At 35.9% G+C, this 21,178-nt stretch overlaps 1 non-coding gene across 1 annotated transcript; it reads right to left on the reverse strand.

Annotated features, from left to right (window-relative positions):
• Positions 1 to 2,623: 2,623 nt before the first annotated feature.
• LOC113285040 lies at positions 2,624 to 2,706 on the reverse strand. Its single transcript, XR_003328554.1, has one exon. It is a non-coding gene; the product is annotated as a small nucleolar RNA snoR8a (small nucleolar RNA).
• Positions 2,707 to 21,178: the final 18,472 nt, after the last annotated feature.

The raw sequence follows: 21,178 nt of genomic DNA on the forward strand, positions 1-21,178 counted from the left end.
AGGGATTGTAAGGTGTGGGACCGGCCACGGCTAGGGCATGGCCGGCCGGCTAGGTTGCCCGGTCCCGCAACACCTTTCCCTATTTTGTATCATTATATTTCATGAAACCGTGAAACTATGGAGATACCATGAGTTTTGTTGAAACGGAGAAGTTTCATGAAATTAGGGAAATAATAATCATAAAAGGACAAGGGATTGCAAGGTGTGGGACCGGCCATAACCAGGTCATGGCCGGCCGGCTAGGTTGCCCGGTCCCGCGACACTTTTCCCTATTTTATATTATTTTTCTCATGAAACCATGAAAATATGGAGAAACCGTGAGTTTTGCTCAAACAAGGAAAGTTGTTAGGATGAAGGAGTTTTTCATGAGTTCATGAAAATAACAAAATAAGGAAAAATAATGGAAGAGGCATGGGACCGGCCACGACTAGGGCATGGCCGGCCATCCGGTGGGCCCGGCCCATAAGCGCCTCTTTTTTATTATTTTAATATTATTATTTTGTCTCTCCTGTTTTGTGTAGGATTCTTCGCTTGCCCATATTTTGGAATGCTCGTTCGTGCATTCGGGTCCTCGATCGTGCATCATTGTCGAGTACACTTGCACCATTTTCTTGGGGCTTATTTAGTCATAGTCTAGATGCCCGGTTGTTGAGTATTTATTACTAATTTATGAAATTCAGTGGAGAATGATTCGTGAAACTGAGTAATAAAGTTGAGTAGTAATTTATTATCAATTCATAGGATCAGCCGTGGATTCGACCATGAATTCAGAATAATAAAATGAGCATTACCATTCCATGGGATCGTGGATTAGACCAGAGTAATAAAATTATCTATTACCATTCCATGAGATCGGCCGTGGATTTGATTTTGGAATCGGAGTAATGAGATAAGATAATTATCTATTACCATTCCATGAGATCAAGCAGTGGATTCGACCATGGAATCAGAGTAATGAGATAAAATAGATTATCTTCTAGGAATTCGGTGGTGAATGTCATGGTAAAATTAATCTATTGCAGAAGGGATATTAGCCAGTTAAAGCGCCATACCCATTCTGAAAGGTGCATAGTCAAGAAACAGCGAGTGTTGCCGAAGTCCTGAAGGCGTTAATGCTCTCAATCTTACGGAGAACCGTCTGGATCTATACACGGTCTCTCTACATAGTCAGGGAACGAGTATCACCGACGTCCTGAAGGCGTTAATGTTCTCAATCTTACAGAGAACCGCGCAATTATGTTATTCTACATAGAGGGCATGATGAAATGTGAGGCATCAAACTCTCGGCTAGTGGAGGCTTTTCGAGAAAACATATTCATCATGGCTCGTAAAATATGAATCGTCACATGCCTGAAAGTCGTGTCAGAAACATGCAATATCATGATTTTATGGTTTTGACCTTTGTTGAAAATCCACAATCAATAGGTGTCAACAATGGAAGTTGATCCCAAAATATAATGTCAACAACCAAAATTGATCCCGGAAACAAAAAACAGAAAGAAAATTCAAAAAATAAGAAAAAAGATACGGTGTCAACAACCGAAGTTGATCCCAAAATTTGGGGTCAACAACCGAAGTTGATCCGTAAAACAAAAATCAGAAGATAAAATAAATAAATAAATAAATAATATGATGTCAACAACTGAAGTTGATACCCAAAATTAAAATTTTAGAAAATATTTAGATTATTTATGGTATCAACAATCGAAGTTGACCCGAAAATATGGTATCAAGAACCGAAGTTGACCCCCAAATCTAGTGTCAACAACTAAAATTGATCCAAAAATTCGATGTACTGATATCAATGAGTATGATTAATAAAGTTAAATTTAGAGTTCAATTTCACAATATATTCAAGCAAATAGACTTCCCGAATTAAGAAAATGAATCAAGAGAGTAAAACTAAAAGAAGGGAAAAATAACCCAACTAACAAAGTATCAGCTTAAAGAAAAAGCACCATAAATATAACTATGACGAATATAATGCCAATGGATGACACAGTGACTAAAAAATAGAAACAATACTTACATACATTGAATTGAAGGACCATCTTCGAACAGATCCAATGCATTCTCAAACAGCTGCACAACTGCTTGTATTGTTCTTGTTGGAACAAAAGTCGAAGCAAATATCAATATGAATTTTAAATACATTCACTTTCAAATTCCAGGCCAGTGTAAGCCGCATGATAATACGAAATGGTGTCTACTGCTGCATAACATGCCAAACACGCAGCATTGAGCATCCAAATAAAAATGGAACAATTACACGACTTCCTCGTTTAGTTGATTTTCTCATTAACTTGCTTCGAATTACTAGATACATATCATGTGATATTACGAATACATATTCATGTCACATACATATTAAATGAGGTGTGTGAATACATGAATGCAAATGAATTAAGTCATGAAGATACTATAATACCCAATGAAACAACAAACCCACAGTTGGGCTTCAGGTAGATTGAGGCTACCATGCAAGTTACCATTCTTATAAGGAAAATTAACAGTCATGAAACCAATCTCTTGAAATCTTTCTTAACAAAATCTGATACATAAAAAACTCCAAAAAAAAGTAAAATTAATTCAAAGCGATTAATGATAACATTCATAGAGAAATAGTGCTCATATTCTCTAGGTAAAAAGAGTTTGTCATGCCATTGACAATTCAGGATGAAGAATTTTTATAATCATAACACCAAATCAAATTTTTTTATGATCAAATCTTAATCAATTAGACAAGGAAAAATATACCAAATAAGAAAGGCTCATACACACACAATATAAGTTCATTAAAAGATTTTTGGTCACTGAATATGGTAATTCAATAATCAACACCGATCGGGAAATGTTTAGTCATTCATCACTGCTCACTAATCTCTTAATTTCTTCTTGAAGATTAGCAACTCCATTTGTATCCATAGATCCATGAACAAAAACAAAGTAGCAACCAAACTTCAATCAAAAAATGCAAAGATTTATAATCGCAAGAGACAAAACTTATCTTTTTCTTCGATTTTGATGATTGAATCTTCCCAACCGACGGAGAAACTCTTTACGAACTAATATTGTTATCACCAATTTTAGGTTCTTCAAGCAAAGTCCAGTTGAAATCCAAATGAATATGTTTCTGATAATCGAGATCTCAGTTTTGGGAACTAGTTTCCCGATCATTCATCAATAGATTTAAGAGGTGGTGGTGGATTAATTTGGTGGAAGTATAGGAGGTGGTGGTCTAGGACGTGGTGGCAAATTAAAGGTGGTGGTGGCGTCGACGATGAAGATGGTGGTGCTGGTTCGGAGAGGAGGATAGAGAGAAAAGAAGTGAAGAAAAGAAAACGATTTGCAGTCGGCGAAGAATAACATTAGATCCAATACTGTATAGAGAGGGTCAGTTTGGAACTAATGATATAATGAATTTCCTTTTTATTAGGTTGGGGTATAGTTATAGTTGATAAGAGTAGTTGCAAAGGTCTACCAAATATAAGGCTATTTATATAATTTCCACACAATTTTTTTCAAAAAAGAAGAAGATATTACTTGAACCTGTGAATATAGTGACATACACTAACTTGAAAAATAGAAACTGAAAAGACTATCATGTTTTTCTTCTCTCTTTCTTATCTCTTTATTTTTTCTTCTAAAAAAACTCTAAAGTCTTTTCATCTTTCTTATTCAGATTTGGTACTTTTGGATCGGATCTGAGCAAGGATTTCTCTTTCTTTTCTAGTTTTAAGTAAAGGTTTATTGAATAAGATACTTCTACATCACTTTTTATGTCTTTTGACATGTTTCTTCACCGTTGTGGGGCGATTTTTCTTCGTCGTTGTGGGGCGAGTTCTTCAACCTTTGATGGCTGGTTCTTGGCTTGCTACTCTTGATTCAAAAACATCAACGATTCTGAAAAGACGAGGGTACTCAAATATACCTCAATCTAAAACTTTTCCACCTATAAGTCTTTTCTCCGAAAGTGATTGTTTATGGACTGAGTCGAGACAATACAACTAATCGGTTCACACTTCGTGTGATCGTCTATGGATACGAGGTCGAGACAATATGACAACAAGATAACTTGTGTGATTGACTATGGATACAAGATCGATACAATGCAACAACGAAATATGTTTACTTGATAATAGGTTCGGACTTAACCAAACACAATAGGATTGCTATCAAGTAAATAAGAATTAAAGTTTGTGTAATTTACTTTAAATTATAATAACAACAATTATAATTGCGGAAAATAAAAGTAAATTACTGAAAAACCGGGGGTCTAACAACACCACCCAATAATTCGATTAGCAATTTGTATGGACAAACTCCGAAATACTTTGCTAGAGAATCAACTAGACAGTCAGACACAATCTAGATTAAAGTATCTCAAGGATTCAATACCTCTCACTTGTTTTGATTTACACAAGATAAAACAATAGCGAGTCTTTAATCAAACACAAGGAATAACTTGGACGGTACCAAAGACCAATATCCAAGGATCAATCAATATCAATCAACAACCAAAGGTTGGATTTCCAATTGATGATCTTAACGCACAACCTGTATTATTTCAATTATATAAAATATAATGCGAAAAAGAAATATCACAGACACCAGAAGTTTTGTTAACGAGGAAACCGCAAATGCAGAAAAACCCCGGGATCTAGTCCAGATTGAATACACACTGTATTAAGCCGCTACAGACACTAGCCTACTACAAGCTCACTTCGGACTGGCCTATAGTTGAACCCCAATCAGTCTCCCACTAATTCAAGGTACAGTTGTACTCCTACGCCTATGATCCCAGCAGGATACTGCGCACTTGATTCCCTTAGCTGATCTCACCCACAACTAAGAGTTGTTGCAACCCAAAATCGCAGACTTGATAATAAACAAATCTGTCTCACACAGAAAAGTATATCAAAGGATAAATCTATCTCACACGGAAAAACCCTAGGTTTTTGTTCCGTCTTAAGATATAAAATCAAGGTGAACAGGAACCAATTGATAACCCGGTCTTATATTCCCGAAGAACAACCTAGATTAATCAATCACCTCTCAACAATCCTTCTTGACTACACAAGCGGTTTGTCGAGGAATCACAAAGAGTGAGACGAAGATGTTTGTGACTTCTTTATCTAGCCTATCGGAGAACTCTCACGATCTCAAGTCAATCAATAGATTATACTCGTACGATAGAAGATGCAAGATCAGATCACACAACTACGATGAAAGTAGTATCGGTTTGGCTTCACAATCCCAATGAAGTCTATAAGTCGTTAACCTGGTTTTAGAGAATAAAACCAAAGTTTAAATGAAAATCGACTCTAGCGAGCGCACTAGTATCACACAGACGTGTGGGGATTAGTTTTGCACAATGCTAGATGTCTCCTTTATATAGCCTTCAAATCAGGGTTTTGCCTTAGTTACAAAGCAATCCATATTCACCGTTAGATGAAAACCTGATTTAGATTCAAGCTAATATTTCTCAACCGTTAGATCGAAAACTTAACTTTTCACACACACTTTGGTAGACATTTACTGGGTTTGTGAAAACCATGCCCAAACGTGTACGTGTATGTTGGTTCAACATAGTGACCCAAAAGGTTAACCATATGAGCAATTCATATTAACCTAGTTCTTCTTCACCATAACTAGTTCAATTGACTCAAATGAACTAGTTCGAAAGTTTTTCAATTGCTATGAGATCTTATGTAACTACACAAGACACAATTGAAACAAAGATGATTCGATTCGATGAATCTGCTCATGAACTTTATAGCCACGGTTTGCATAAAGCATTCCTTAGGAATTTAAGTTTCATGTTCAGAGCACATCTTTAGATCATAACCACTTAAGCTCACAAACAAGTTCGCGGACTTAAGGCAACTGGCAGAGTGTTCCAAACTCAGCAGAAAATCTCGGCAAAGAGACTTCCGCCAGTTCGCGGACTAAACACGCAAACGAGTTTTTGGAAAATCCCAGCAGAAATTCTCGGCAAGAGAACTTCCCTCAGTTCGCGGACTTGGCAATGCAAATTCCTCCGGTTTCTCTAAATCAACAAAGTTCGAAAACATCGGATTAAGGAATACATGGTTATGTAACCTAAACTCTCATTCCAATCATTGAGACATCCTCAGAGGACGTTATATAGCCGTTATTCACAGACCGTTTCACGTCAGAGCAATTCTAAAAGTAATTGAAACTTTTCATGACTTTCGTCACTAGGTGAAGATAAACTTGATCAAAGCGAAACGCTTTACCAATACACAATTTCGAGAAAAAGATAAGTAGTGAATACTCAGCTCGAAATGTCAAATGTGTATGATCCAGTCTATATAGCATACGACTTTTTGTCTCATAAGAAGTAGGAGATAGAAGAGATAGACTTTTGAGTGATAGATAAGTTCAAGTCTCCACATACCTTTTTGTTGATGAAGTTCCACGGTTCCTTGAGTAGATCTTCGTCGTTGTATGATGAATCGCCATGAAGTCCTTGAGCTTAACTACACTTTTTTATCCTAGTCCGAGACTTAGCTATAATAGACTAGAAATCAAGACTCATATTTTTGATCACTAACATTGACAAACATGCTTGATATAGCAACACATGCGAGGTCGACCGAGCTATGCTCTAACAATCTCCCCCTTTGTCAATTTTAGTGACAAAACTATTAATACATATGGAATACAAAAAAAGATAAACTTTAGTGGCTCCTATTCCATAGTCTAATCTTCAACGTTCCTTGAAATCTTCGTCCTTCCAATTACTCCAATGATCCCAAAGGTGTAAGTTTAGCACCACCGCTGTTGAAGATCCGTATCTATAACAATGAGAGAAATCGAGATTCTCGATCATTATTATACAGTGACATAGTATCATTATGTAACATCAAAGTTCAATTGCATCACGACTTTAACAACAATACTATGGTGATATGTATCACTCCCCCTTAGTCAATACTCCACCTCGATCATGGAAACCACTCCCCCTTACACAATGATCCGAAAACCATATGTATTTGTAGTGTGAACTACATTATTTCTCCCCCTTTTTGTCAATAAAATTGGCAAAGGTAAAAGAACGGGATCATAATGAAATTTCCACAAGAGACATTTCATAGACTAAAAGAAAAATACATACCAACTTAATTTAGATGCAATCATAAAGCCGAAGCCAAATGCATTCATCAAGGAGTTTTAAGATACAAGATAACCCCTATAAAATTCCGCAGCCGCACACCCCGCAAGATATTACCATTAATCACAAGTTCAAAATAACTCTCCCCCATTTGATGTCATTCCCGAAGGAACAACAAGAGCGATCTTAATTTCGAAAGAAAAGAAGGATTTTTTAATTGGACACCAAAAACCATGGAAATGATTTTCTATATCCAAAACTCAACCAAATTAATCACAAGTAAACTCATGATTAATTTAATCGGAATACACAACTAAATCAAACCACAAAAGTGATCAATTTAATTGATTGTGCTCAACATAAGTAAACTTACGGAGCTACGACTAAGATAACCACACGGAGATGACTACCTTAATCGTTCAAATACTCAACATAAGAAAAACCTTACGGAATATACGACTACATCAACCAATAGAACATGATTAGTATAGCCGTTCATATACTCAACACAAGAACTTGTGGAATATATGAAAAACCCAATTAGATTAATTACAAGAGAACCTATAATTAATCTAATTGGAATACACAACCAAACTAATCACCGAAGCAATCAATTTAATTGTCAAGAGATTTTGCTCGATAAAAGAAGACTTTCGGAGAAAATAACTAAATAACCAATCAAGATGATTAATTTAGTTCAAGAATGCTCAACATATAGCATCTCATGGAACAACCAACAAGGCCAATATTAATCGACATAGTTTTAAGGTGCTCAACATAAGATACACAATGGAGACTTCACGGTAAAACATAACAAAATGGATCAATGAAGATCAATACCGTGGATAACATACAAGGATCTATTCTATTTTCCATCACTATTTGCATAACGACATAATAGACTTTATCCTTGTCAAACAAAAGATTTCATCCTATTTTCCATCAAATAAATGACTGCATAGGCATAACTTTTGTAATGGTAAAAAGTACATTCGTCCTTTCATCAATACGAATATCAATTTATGAACGACTTTACTTCTGACACAATATGTGACCTTCAAGTTCATGGATGCAAACAATACATATCCCATAAAAATATTGCAATACTTCAAAACAGATTAATACTGCAATAATATCATCTTCCAAATATTTTTAAAATTTAAAAACCAATAAACCTAAAAAATAAATATAAGAAGATGAAAACAAAAATAGCTATGTGTAGTCACAATCTTCGCTATTCAAAACGCTAGTTATTCTTCCAACTAAACCAAAAAGAAGACATACTAGGCAACATACTAGAACCAAGATCAGACGAAAAACTAAATCCTTTCTGCAACCAGGGATTGAACAAGAATGAGTTCCTCAGTTGCCTTTCTTAGTTCGCATTTTAGGTAGTCAAGGTTCCTTGTTGCAATACTGAGTTGTTCTCGAACGATCTTAAAGTCTCCAAGAAGATTTCCTACCAGTTGTGAAGAAATCTGAACTGGTAGTTTGTCTTCGTTTTCATGATCAAGAGCATGAAAGCACGAGATATCAATAGGACAAAGCTCAACATCATCAACCTTGTTGCTTCCCTCTATTGTGCACCAAAAAGACTTTTAGAAAATCTTTTTGACTTTTGGAACACATTATATATATAAGGAATTGCATCAAACCCTAGGAAACATGCCGTTCATGAGGGTTGGTGCGTGAACTGGAGAAGCGGTCCTAAGATAGACCAAAGAATCCCAAAACATAAAAAGAAATAGATGTTGATGAGCAAACGGAATAAAGTAACATCGAATGCAGTACAATCCTGACAGCTTTCTCAAGATGAAATCCTGAGAATCATGAGCATCCCTTTTTAACTAAACATAATTAAAAGAGATGCAATATGAACATGTCAGGGTGTAATAAGATTAGCATCTTGCTCATCATTGTTTGCTTCTTGTTTTTCCTTTTCATCGGGATTCATCAAGCTACCTGGTATAGTTGAAGAAGCATTATCAAGAGAAGATTTAGAAGTACATGTGTTAACAACATTCCATGTTTTCTTGATATTCCGTCTTAGTTTGTTTATACATATCTTCAGATCAGACACCCTATTGTTGACGTGTAGAAAATCTGAGTTGGAAGACTTGAATTCACAGTCCTTTTTGAGAATATTAGAGGAACTTAACTCGTTTTTCTTTCTAAACACGCAAACGAGTTTTTGGAAAATCCCCACAGAAATTCTCGGCATGAGAACTTCCGTCAGTTCGGGGACTTGGCAAAGCCAATTCCTCCGGTTTCTCTCAATCAACAAAGTTCGAAAACTTCGGATTAAGGAATACATGGTTATGTAATCTAAACTCTCATTCCAATCATTGAGACATTCTCAGAGGACGTTATATAGCTGTTATTCACAGACCGTTTCACGTCAGAGCAATTCTCAAAGTAATTGAAACTTTTCATGACTTTCGCCACTAGGTGAAGATAAACTTGATCAAAGCGAAACGCTTTACCAACACACGATTTCGAGAAAAAGATAAGTAGTGAATAATCAGCTCGAAATGTCAAATGTGTATGATCCAGTCTATATAACATACAACTTTTTGTCTCATAAGAAGTAGGAGATATAAGAGATAGACTTTTGAGTGATAGATAAGTTCAAGTCTCCACATACCTTTTTGTTGATGAAGTTCCACGGTTCCTTGAGTAGATCTTCGTCGTTGTATGATGAATCGCCATGAAGTCCTTGAGCTCAACTACACTTTTCTATCCTAGTCCGAGACTTACTCATAATAGAATAGAAATCAAGACTCATAGTTTTGATCACTAACATTGACAAACATGCTTGATATAGTAACGCATGCGAGGTCGACCGAGCTATGCTCTAACAATTACACATCAAGATTTTGTTAACGAAGAAACCGCAAATACAGAAAAAACCCCGGGACCTAGTTCAGAACTGAATACTCTCAGAATTAAGCCGCTATACAAAATAAAACCAACTTCATATAGTTGATACCAAAAAACTAAACCTATAGTTCACCTAGTTACCGCAGTATCCATGAGCCTCCAACTTGCAATAAGTCACGCACTTGGAACAATTCCTTTGGTTCGTATTCTAAACAAAAAGGCTCTTCTGTTTATCCCAATAAACTCCTTTGTCAGGTCCATAGATCTATCTTTTCAACAACTACCAAAGTAATTGTTAAGATTATGTAATCAATACTTTGAATCACAAAGAATTGTATTGATGCCGATCTACTCAACTAATCGATCCAATCTATCACAAATACAAACCCATTATAGTTGGATCCCTTTCCATCCGAAACAAGTTTTGTGTTAACCAAATATTATGAACCCAAATATCTTCTTTGTCTTCAAATCTTCTTTGATCTTCAATAAACACCTGCACACAATCAACTTGAATCTCTTGTGATCAATCACACATAGAACGGAGTCTGTTAACAATGGATCATCACAACACGTCTTTAGCTCTACAAACAGTTCAAGATCCCCGTCCACACATCGATATAGTTTGAGTGAATCTTATATCAGAAGAGAATATTCTCAAGCATAAACAAACTAGATGCAATCAAAGTTCAACAACAGTTAGTCAATCAAATCAATCGAAAACTAATAATAAACTGCAATTATCTAGTTTCCCACCAATGGTACTCATAGAGCTTCCAATCCCAAAAAAGTCTTTAAAACGAGCGGCCGTAAGAGATTTCACCTAATTATGGTACTTTCCTCTCCGAAGAGACGGCTCCACCAGTAACAACACAACTAGGTAATTTTGCTGGCTCTGAGGATTAGTTTGATTGAAATGCTAACTTTAGTATTTATAGACAAGGAAGTTTGGACACCAAGGAATTTCCAAAACCGAATATTCTCAAAGATATGCAATAAGGGCAAAAACGGTTTTCATAATTCCTGGAAATGCTTTGTCCAAATATTGACTGAAATCTCAGTAGAAAATCTCCAACTAGTAAATGCACATTACTAATTTTTATTTTCTAAAGATATGCATTTTAATTGCTGGAAATTAAAAGCATATAAAACTAAAAACCTTAATTAAAAGATTCTCAATTTATTTCGATCCGGGATTCTCCTTTAGCTATTAAGGAATATCTTTGAACAATAAAAGATTAGATTTACTGCACATGTTCAAAGTATGTCGAGATCTTTACTTCGTAAATCCTTTTTCATATTTACAATCTTGGAACCGGTTTGCTACACTTCCAAACAAGTTTAGAATTGGTTCATCTGACTTCCAAGAATTATGTGATTGATTATCCTATCAAATCACCATTAATGGGTTTCACGGTTCTACCTCCAAGTGGGTACTAGGATCGGTTACACTAGTTACCATAAAATGGCTAACTAAGTACTAGGATCGGTTACCACTTCTTATGGTAAAACTTGTGATCGATTGACCAAGTTATAGGATCGGTTACACCAACTTACTAAAACTTGTTAAACCTCTTACAAGGATCGATTACACTCCCTCTTGTGATCGATCACACCTCTTACTAGGATCGACCCACCAATACAAAAGATCGGTTTCACTAATAAAAGTCATACCAATACAAAAGTCAGGCCTTGTGAATAGTTTTATCAAGATACATAAACAAGTTATGATCGGTTATACTAAACACACATATCGATAATTCAAAAGATTTGCAATAAATAACAATACCAATAAGCCTAGCGGTTTCCCTTTCGATTCACAACACAAGTTTATGAATTTAATTCCTTTAAACGAATGTAAAACATTGTTTCCTAGGACGAAATCTTCACCCATACCCAGACATAATCACAATAGCATTCATACGATTATGTCGATGTCTTATATACGAAGTTCAAAAGATAGACGTTATACTTCATATTGTAATTCCTTAATACTATGTCTAAGTAGAGTATAATATTCACAGCTTCGCAGTTATGTTTTCAATATGCACAACTTGAAAGATATGTTAGTAATAAAACAGTTCAAGTCAAATATTACTAACCTCAAGAGGAAGGATGATGCCGTCGTTGTAGCTCTTTACTTCTTCACATTCTTCAAGTCTTCGCGTAATACTTGTAAGTCTCATATCCTAGTAACTTTTTAGCTAACCTATACGAAGTTGACTCTAGCATATAATCAAGCAACTCTTTAAATGAGTTCTGCTTCACTAAAATATGACAACCAAACTTTACATACCAACGCTTGGTGGGTTCAACCTAGCTATGCTCTAACAGATTCGATCTACAAGTTTGTCGGAAAAATACTCCTTCCTTCTAGGAGTATCTCTTTTCAAAGAAGAATACAATCAAATCAAATGGTCGGAATTAATTCTGGAATATACCATCATCTCTCCTTTATGCATAATCAAAAATTGGGTATCTCTGCGGTTTATTGCTCTTTCTCTTCGCGATCTACTTGTAGTTGATATCCTTATTTGTATTAGGGTTTTGATTATCTTGATTTTTTTATGTATTTTGATGTTTTTGTTAATCTTGTAAGCGAACATGTAATCACTTTTTTGATTTGAATGAATTGAAATTTGTTAATGGACCAAAAAGAAAAAAAAACTGAAAAGAATATAACAAAATAAGGTTGTATCTGGAGGAAACCTTTGTATCGTTACAAATATCAGAAGAAGTTAGAATCTTAAAAAGCTTCCCCCTATTGAAGAAGCAGCTCCGGTGGTGAGCACATAGCAAAACCCTACTATCAATACTGATATCTAGACCACTTAGTATCTGGATAACAAAACCCTTGTTCTGTCCAGTCGCACATCCTTGTCTGCGCATCACTAGAAAAAAATTATCGCTGCAATCAATTGTAAAACGAGCCATCTGAGTTTACGGGTTATTGGATACTCTTCAGCTATCTCACATTTCAGTGAGCAGTAATTTAGTAATTACGTTCCTAGTTTGACATGGAGCACAAACTTTTTTTTTTTTGATAAATAGGAATTTATTGATTAACCAGAAATATTGTTTTGATCTTGGGCTAAAAGATCACAAATATCTTGCCCAAAATTATCAAACTTATGCATATCAGCTACTAAAGCTCTAACATTTTTGGCGATAGATTTAACAACTTGATTATCCTCTCTCCCAACAAAGGTAAAGTTGCAGGAATTAAAAAAAGAACTCAGATGCTTTATTTCTGTGATTAAGTTTCTGTTTTCCCAATGCACTATCCATGGATCCTCAGTAATAGCTTTTATCACCACTTGAGCGTCAACTTCAATTTGAATATCGTCTAGCTTCTTTTCTTTAGCCCACGATAGCGCTTCACGAACTGCTAGACACTCTCCTTTCTCTGGATTTAGGACTCCATAATTGAAACTCCCTCTGATCCCGTCGCAGTTACCTGTTTAGCCACGAAGAACAACACCAGTACCATTCTGGTTAGTATTGTGATCAAAGGAAGTGTCAACATTAAATTTAGTTATGCCTTGTACAGGAGAGCACCAATTAGACTTATTATCATCAATGCAATACGGACTACTATTTAAATTTTCATGCAAATGAGAACTTAAATGGTATTGAATCTTGTGAGCTGAGAAATAAGGTTTAGATTAACTCCCTGAAAAATCTTTTCACATCTATCTTTCCATATGATCCAGGCGCCAATCATACATGTGAATAACAGTCGTTCATTCAGAGCTGAGTTACTTCCATTAAACCAGCTTAATACCCAATCGGAAACACTACCGCAATTAGTTTTGACTGCATCAATATCTATATTAACGTTCCTCCAGACAGCCCTGGCATGTCTACAATCAAAAAGTAAATGTTCTATTGTCTCCTCTTCTCTTCCACAGATTCCACATTGGGTTTCCATATCAGGGTTATGTGCTGCAAGTTTATATCTAGTTGGATGGAATTCATGAAGGCATTTCCACGAGAAAATATTAATTCTGTGAGCAACACTGTGACTCCACAAGGCTTTCTAAACTTCAGGATGGACAAGAGAACCATTAACTTGATTATCATTGGTACTTCTAGTGATGTGGTTGTAAGCACTCTTAACTGTGAATTTACCATCTTTTGCTGGAGTCCAAATCATTATATCTTCTTTTGAGTTGTCAATGAAGATGTCCTGAATTTTCTTGGAAGTAATGGTATCAAACAAGCTATCTAGGGTGATGAATGATAGTATAGAAAAAAGTAGTAATTTTTTAAACCCCAAAATTGGTCAAGGGCGAGTCAACTCAAATTCCTTCATCACCATTAATGAATCATTGATTAAAGAACTATTTAATCTTAGCTTTTAATTCATTTATCTCGATTTCCTGCGTTGTTTGATCTCTTTTTCATAGTCTTTTGTCTGAATCTTAATGTCTTAAATGCTTTAACTGCCTGTTCTTTCTTCTGTTCGATTTTGCATGTCTTTAATTTGATCTTCTCTTACCTCTGATCTCTCATTTACCCCTGTTTTTGGTTCTTATGGCTTGCAGGTTTTAATTTTCTACCCTTATCTTTGTTGCCTTGTATAGGTACAAAGTTGTAATTGCAAAGGTTATCCTCCCAAAGGTTGTAGTCCTCAAAAGTTCAGCTTCTGAGTAGTCAATGGCGGAGAAAACAATCTGCTTCTCACAGCCTCAATCCTCACATAAAGGTCTGTCTTCTGTTAATTTTTCTTGTTGGAAGAGAAGTGGCAATAAATTTATGACAATTTCAACACGTCTCAAAAAAATTTCATACAAACGGCCTTTAAATTGGAACTTCAACAAGCTCAGTTTCATCATCGCAATCATTCTCTCATTATTCATAACAAACTCAATTCAATTACCTGTCCTCAAACCAATGGATCCAATCATGGGAGACATGAAATATCTGGAGGAGAAATTGATGTCTACCAATCTAGAAAATACTAGTTCTGATGAAGTTAGGCAAACTTTTGTGTACTCAAGTGTCAACCTTGACAGAGGTATCTCAAATTGGGCTTCCAGTATTGTAGGAAAACTGTTATCCTCTGAACCTATGCACCCTGATACTCTACAATCTCACCTCAAAATCATTTGGGTCAAAAAAGTCAAAAAAGTTCAAATAAGAAATCCAGCTCCTAACCTTTTCATTGTCAGACTCACAAACTGGGATCAAGTTAACTGGGTTCTTGAGAATGCTCCATGGTCAGTTAATGGTTTCCTCTTCATGGTGAAGCGTTATAAATCGTTTGTCCAGATTCAAAAGATGGATTTCAGCATTCAAGAGTTCCGGGTTGATTTCAAGGACCTACCTCCTGAACTTTTTGATAGAGAAACAATGTTCAAGTTTGCAAAAATCCTTGGAGAAGTGGAAGAGATTGACCTTGAAGATGAAAACCCGATTGACACAAATGCAGTCAGTGCCTACATCAAGATCAATGTGAAGACTCCTTTGATCAGAGGTTTATTGACAGAGAATGGAGCTGGTTACACCCAATGGATTCCATGCTTCTATCAAAAACAGCCAGGTAACCTCTGTCCAGCATGTTTTGTATTGGACCACGATGAAGATGATTGTGTGAATAAAGCAAAGTTTGTAAGGGCTCTGGAAAATAAGGCACTCTTCAAGTTTGGACAGACAAACTACTCTCTTGAGGATGTCATTTCTATGAATCCAAAATATGGAGACGGCTCTCCAATCAAGATTAAAAAGAAGGTATCGAAGAAGAAGGTTGCAGCAGCAAACAAAGTGGTCTTCCAAAGACCTTCAGATGGTTACCATGTTTCGCCTTACTCTGAAGAAGCAAGAAGCAATTCAAATGATGGAGAAGGATCGAGTATGAGGAGGAACAAAAGAGAGAGAGAAAATGTTTCCAGAAACATCAACTTCGAAAATGCTGTCAACATGGAAGAAAGCAGTGTTGCTGACTACAGTGTTTACCAACCGGCTCAAGAAATACAAGACTATGACTACAACCATGGGGGTGACTGGAACCATCACTGCAATGCAACTATGTACATTGGCAATACAGGGCTCGAAGATCAGGTTTATTTCATACCATTCTCTAAAAAAAATTCGCAAGTCTATAAAGTTACCTTAAATTCTAATTTAGTTGTTAAAATATTTTCTTTACATAAGCACCTTGCATCTCATAAACATTTAAAAATTAAATTTTTTTCCTGGAATTATCAAGGCATTGGCCAAAAAGACACTTGACATCACCTTAGACACTACATCAAAAAAAAACCCTGATATAGTTTTTTTGTCTGAGACTAAAACCAATAACTCAAAAACTATCTCTTACATTAGACATTTGGGATTTCCTAATTTTTGGGCTCAATCTTCTGTGGGTCTATCTGGAGGCATTGCTCTTATATGGAAGGATGGCATGATTCTGAAATTGGTTGATGAACAAAGAAATCAGATAGAAGCTTTAGTTACTGCTGGTCCTCAGAATACGCAATGGCTACTAACTTGTCTGTATGGAAGCCCAAGGTATAAAGAAAAGAAAATTCTCTGGGAAAATATCTCAACCAAAAGCCAAAGCATGCAGATCCCGTGGATGATCATAGGAGACCTAAACATCACAATCTCAGACCAAGAAAAGATCTCAACAACAGCTACTCCTCAATCGTCTCTCAACAAGTGCATCAGAGTTCGGCTTCAACAAATTGATCTGCTTGATATCAAATTCTCAGGGTATCCATACACCTGGAATAACCACAGACAAAGCAGTCAATTGGTCTTAGCAAAACTGGACAAGGCACTGGAAAATACTAAATGACATGACACTTTCAACTCAGCAACCATCTACAGTCTCACTCCTTTCGGCTCAGATCACACTCCAATTCTCCTTCATACAAACCCTTCTGAGAGAGATAAAAAAAAACCCTTTAGACTATATGAAAACTGGCTTCAACAAGACTCATGTAAATATCTGATTACAAGGATTTGGAATCAGCCTCAGAATGGCTCAGCAGCATATCAAATGGTCACAAAGCTCAAAGTCACCAAATAAGAGATCAGAAAGTGGAATTTTGAAGTCTTTGGCAATGTAAACCAGCATATAAAAGAGGTCGAGCAAAAGATTCAAGAAGTTCAGTAGCAGGATCAACAAAATAATGTCAGAGAGATAGAAGAACTTCAAAAAGAGTTAAAATTCTGGTACAAAATGGACTCTGACATGAAGTACCAAAACTCAAGAGAAAACCTCATAAAAAAAGAAAGCAAAAACATAAAATACTTCCACTCAAAAGCAAACTACAGAAGGAGAAGAAACCACATTGATTCTCTCAAAGATGAATTGGGTATATGGCATTCTGACAGGAGAAATGTAGAACAATTACTAAACAAGCATTTTAGTACCATTACTTCTACTTCAAATCCACAAAGAAACGAAGAAATTCTGAGCCTCATCACCCCATGCATCACAGATGAAGACAATGTCAGATTAACTTCCATCCCAGATCAAGAAGAAATAAAAGATACAGTCTTTCAAATCAACTCTTGGGCTGCTCCAGGTCCAGATGGATTTCAAGCAGGTTTCTACCAACAATGCTGGAATTCTGTAAGTAAAGATGTCATTCTTGTAGTTCAAAACTTTTTCAGAACTGGATATCTTCTCAAAGAACTCAATTATACATTTCAAACCTTGATCCAAAAATTGAATGTCCTCAAACCCCATCTGATTTCAGGCCAATTAGTTTTTGCAACATAAATTACAAGATCATTTCAAAAATCCTAGCAAATAGACTAAAACCAATCCTCCAAAAAATTATTTCCCCATTCCAAGCAGCCTATGTCCCAAACAGAAACATCTCAGACAATACAATCATTTCTCATGAGTTAGTTGACCATATGAAAAAAAATAAAAATAGATATGGTGAAATAGGTATAAAGCTTGACATGTCGAAAGCTTTCGACAGAATTGAATGGAGTTTTTTACAGGATATCATGAAGCAGCTAGGATTTAATAAGAAATGGTGCCAGATGATTAATCAGTGTGTCTCTACAACATCAGTTTCTTTGCTTCTTAATGGTTCTTCATGTCAACCATTCATCCCTACAAGAGGACTACGACAGGGAGACCCAATCTCTCCATATTTCTTCATCCTATGTATGGAAGGTTTCTCAAGAATATTGTGCAAAGCTGAAAGTATGAAGAAAATCCAAGGTATTAAACCAAGCCAACAAAGTCCAAGCATTAATCATCTACTGTTTGCAGATGATTGCCTCCTTTTTTGCAAAGCTAAAGAGCAAGATATAAAGAACCTTCTAGATATCATCAACAAATTCAGCATAGCTTCAGGTCAAGTCATAAATTTAAAGAAATCAAGTATATTCTTCAACACGCATATGCCTCCTCAAAGATGTTCTCAACTGACATGTCTACTCCAAATGAAACGTATGGGTTTAAATGAGAAATATCTCGGTCTCCCTCTCTTCATAGGAAGAAATAAAAAAGAAAGTTTTAAACCCATAGAAGATAAAATCCAAGGCAGACTAAGCACCTGGCAAGGAAAAATCATTGATCAAGCTGGGAGGTCAACTCAAGTTCAATCTGTCTTGAGTACTATGTCAAACTACCAAATGGGTTGCTTCAAAATGCCAAAGAATGTCATTGAGAATATTGATAAAACTCAGAGAAGATACTGGTGGAATAAAGATAATAAAAGAGGAGCAAACCCAATTGCTTGGAATGTTGTTTGTAAACCAAAAAGACTAGGAGGTATGGGATTCAAAAATACAAGAAAATTCAATGATGCTCTTCTAGCAAAGCTGGCTTGGAGGATGATCACTGAGCACAACAATCTGTGTTGGAGAATTATTAGAGCAAAATATTTCCACAACAAAGACCCTTTAAGTGAAAACATCACCTCTAAAGGAACTTGGACTTGGCAGAGCATCTACAAAGGCCTACAAATAGTAAAGAAATACTATATCAGAAGTGTTGGAGATGGGTCAAGCATAAAAGTTTGGAAACACAGCTGGATTGGAAACAAAAAGCCTTCTCAGCTCTCTTAATACAATCAGCACCTAAACAGCAATGAAACAGTTCAGTATCCGATTCATCAAGATAGTAAACAATGGAATATGCAGAAAATCAGTCAATTCTTTAACCAATAAGAAAGAAATGCCATTCAAGAAATAAGATTTACTGGAGGCACAAAAGATGGAATTCATTGGAGCTTAAATAGAAATGGTATGTTCTCAGTTCAATCCACATACAAGGCTTTAATTCAAGAAATTAATGGCAACAATGTTAGCAAGGAGGATCAGAAGTTTTGGCTGAAGATATGGCATCTAAAACTCCCATATAAACTAAACCTATTCTTATTGAGATGCCTAAAAGAAAATTTTTTCAAACAAGAGGTAGAATTGGAAGATACTCTCGGCTGGATGATTACAACTGCCCCTTCTGTGCTCAAACCATGGAAACATATGCTCATCTTCTTATGAAATGTAACCTAGCTAAATCTGTTTGGTTTGCCATCCTACCAGAAGCCATGCACTCTCAACAAAATTTCAATTCCTTACAAGACTGGATCAAATATTGGTCCCAAGAGCAGAGTATCATCTCCTTCAATAATGAACAGAGTTTATTGCTAGCCACAGTCATAATGTGGCAAATCTGGAAACATAGATGCATAAAAGTCTTTGAAAACAAAGACACTCATCCAAACAAAATCATTATGTGCATCAAGAATTTTTGCTTGAAGTATAATATCTTATCTCATGGCACTAACAATAACTGCAGGGTTGGAGTGTTGAAACCAAAGAAGAAATGGGAAAAACCCCTTGTTCAATGGAAAAAACTGAACTTTGATGCTGCTTTTGATAAAGAAACTAAAACTTGTGGAATTGGTATAATTTTAAGAACTTGTGCAGGAAGATGCTTGGAGGCCATGGTGAAAGTGACAAGTGCAAGAGACTCAGAACAAGCTGAAGGTCTAGCTTTGTTAGAAGCAGTAGAATGGATCAAGACTAAAGCTTGGAGCAACATTATCATTGAAGGTGACTGCAAAACGATCATTGAGGCTGTGACTTCAAATTTTGGAAATGTTTTATGGCAGGATCATAACCTTCTTTCGGATATTAGTAGAATAATTGAATCTCTTAGTAATGTTGAATGTACTTTTATTCCTAGACTAGTAATGAAGCGCCAGATGGGCTAGCCAAGAAATATGCTTGTAATCAAGTGTGGTCAGAGCAACCACCTAGATGCATCCACTTTATTTTAGAGATGGATAACTCTGTGTGACTGTTTTTCCTTCAATAATGAATTTATCTTTATGATCAAAAAAAAAAAAAAAAAAAAAGCTATCTAGGAGAGGTATATTCCATGTTGCTGAATCTGAGATGATTAGTTCATCCACAGTCTCATAGAACCTGTGCACATCATTCATTGGGATGGGTGGATGATTCAAGCTTGGAACCCACCTGTCCTTCCAGATTCTGGTTTTCCTGCCATTATTAATTTCCATGAAATAATTATCTTGGATGATCTTCAGACCTTTGGTGATGCCATTCCACATATATGAGGAGTTCTTAGCTTCAATATTTTGATGAAGAATATTCCCATATTTGAAGTATTTACTCCCAAGTATCTGTACTCAAAGTTGACCCTCTTCAGTACATACCCTCCAAGCAAGCTTTGTGAGTAAAGCAAGATTTAATTTTTCCATGTCTCTCAAAGCCAGACCTACATGGAGCACAAACTTGTTTCTGCAATTTAATAACAAGATAATTGAAAAAATTCAAAAGGGAAACAAATAAAGTATTACAACCTCAAACGCTTAAAAGAAGAAGGGGAAAAAAAAAAAACTTGCTTTGAGTTTACCTAGATATCTCACTTGCCCAATTTGACAGGATGTAAAGAGGAGTTATTCCTATTTCCTAAGTAAGGTCCATGCATTCCCTTCCCTTTCAAATGAGCAAGAAATCAAATGGTTTGAATTGTCTTGCCAAGACCCATTTGATCTGCCAGAATACCGTTAGGTCCATTCTGCCACAGTGAAATCATCCATTACACACCTTTGAACTCCAGTCATGGATTAATGAGATCATCAGGTACTGAGTATTGCAATGCCTCTAGTTCTGCCATGGTTAATTGAATGAAAAAGAAATCGACAACAGAAAGCA

Source organism: Papaver somniferum, chromosome 5 (assembly GCF_003573695.1).
Source record: "Papaver somniferum cultivar HN1 chromosome 5, ASM357369v1, whole genome shotgun sequence".
Taxonomy (NCBI): Eukaryota; Viridiplantae; Streptophyta; class Magnoliopsida; order Ranunculales; family Papaveraceae; genus Papaver; species Papaver somniferum.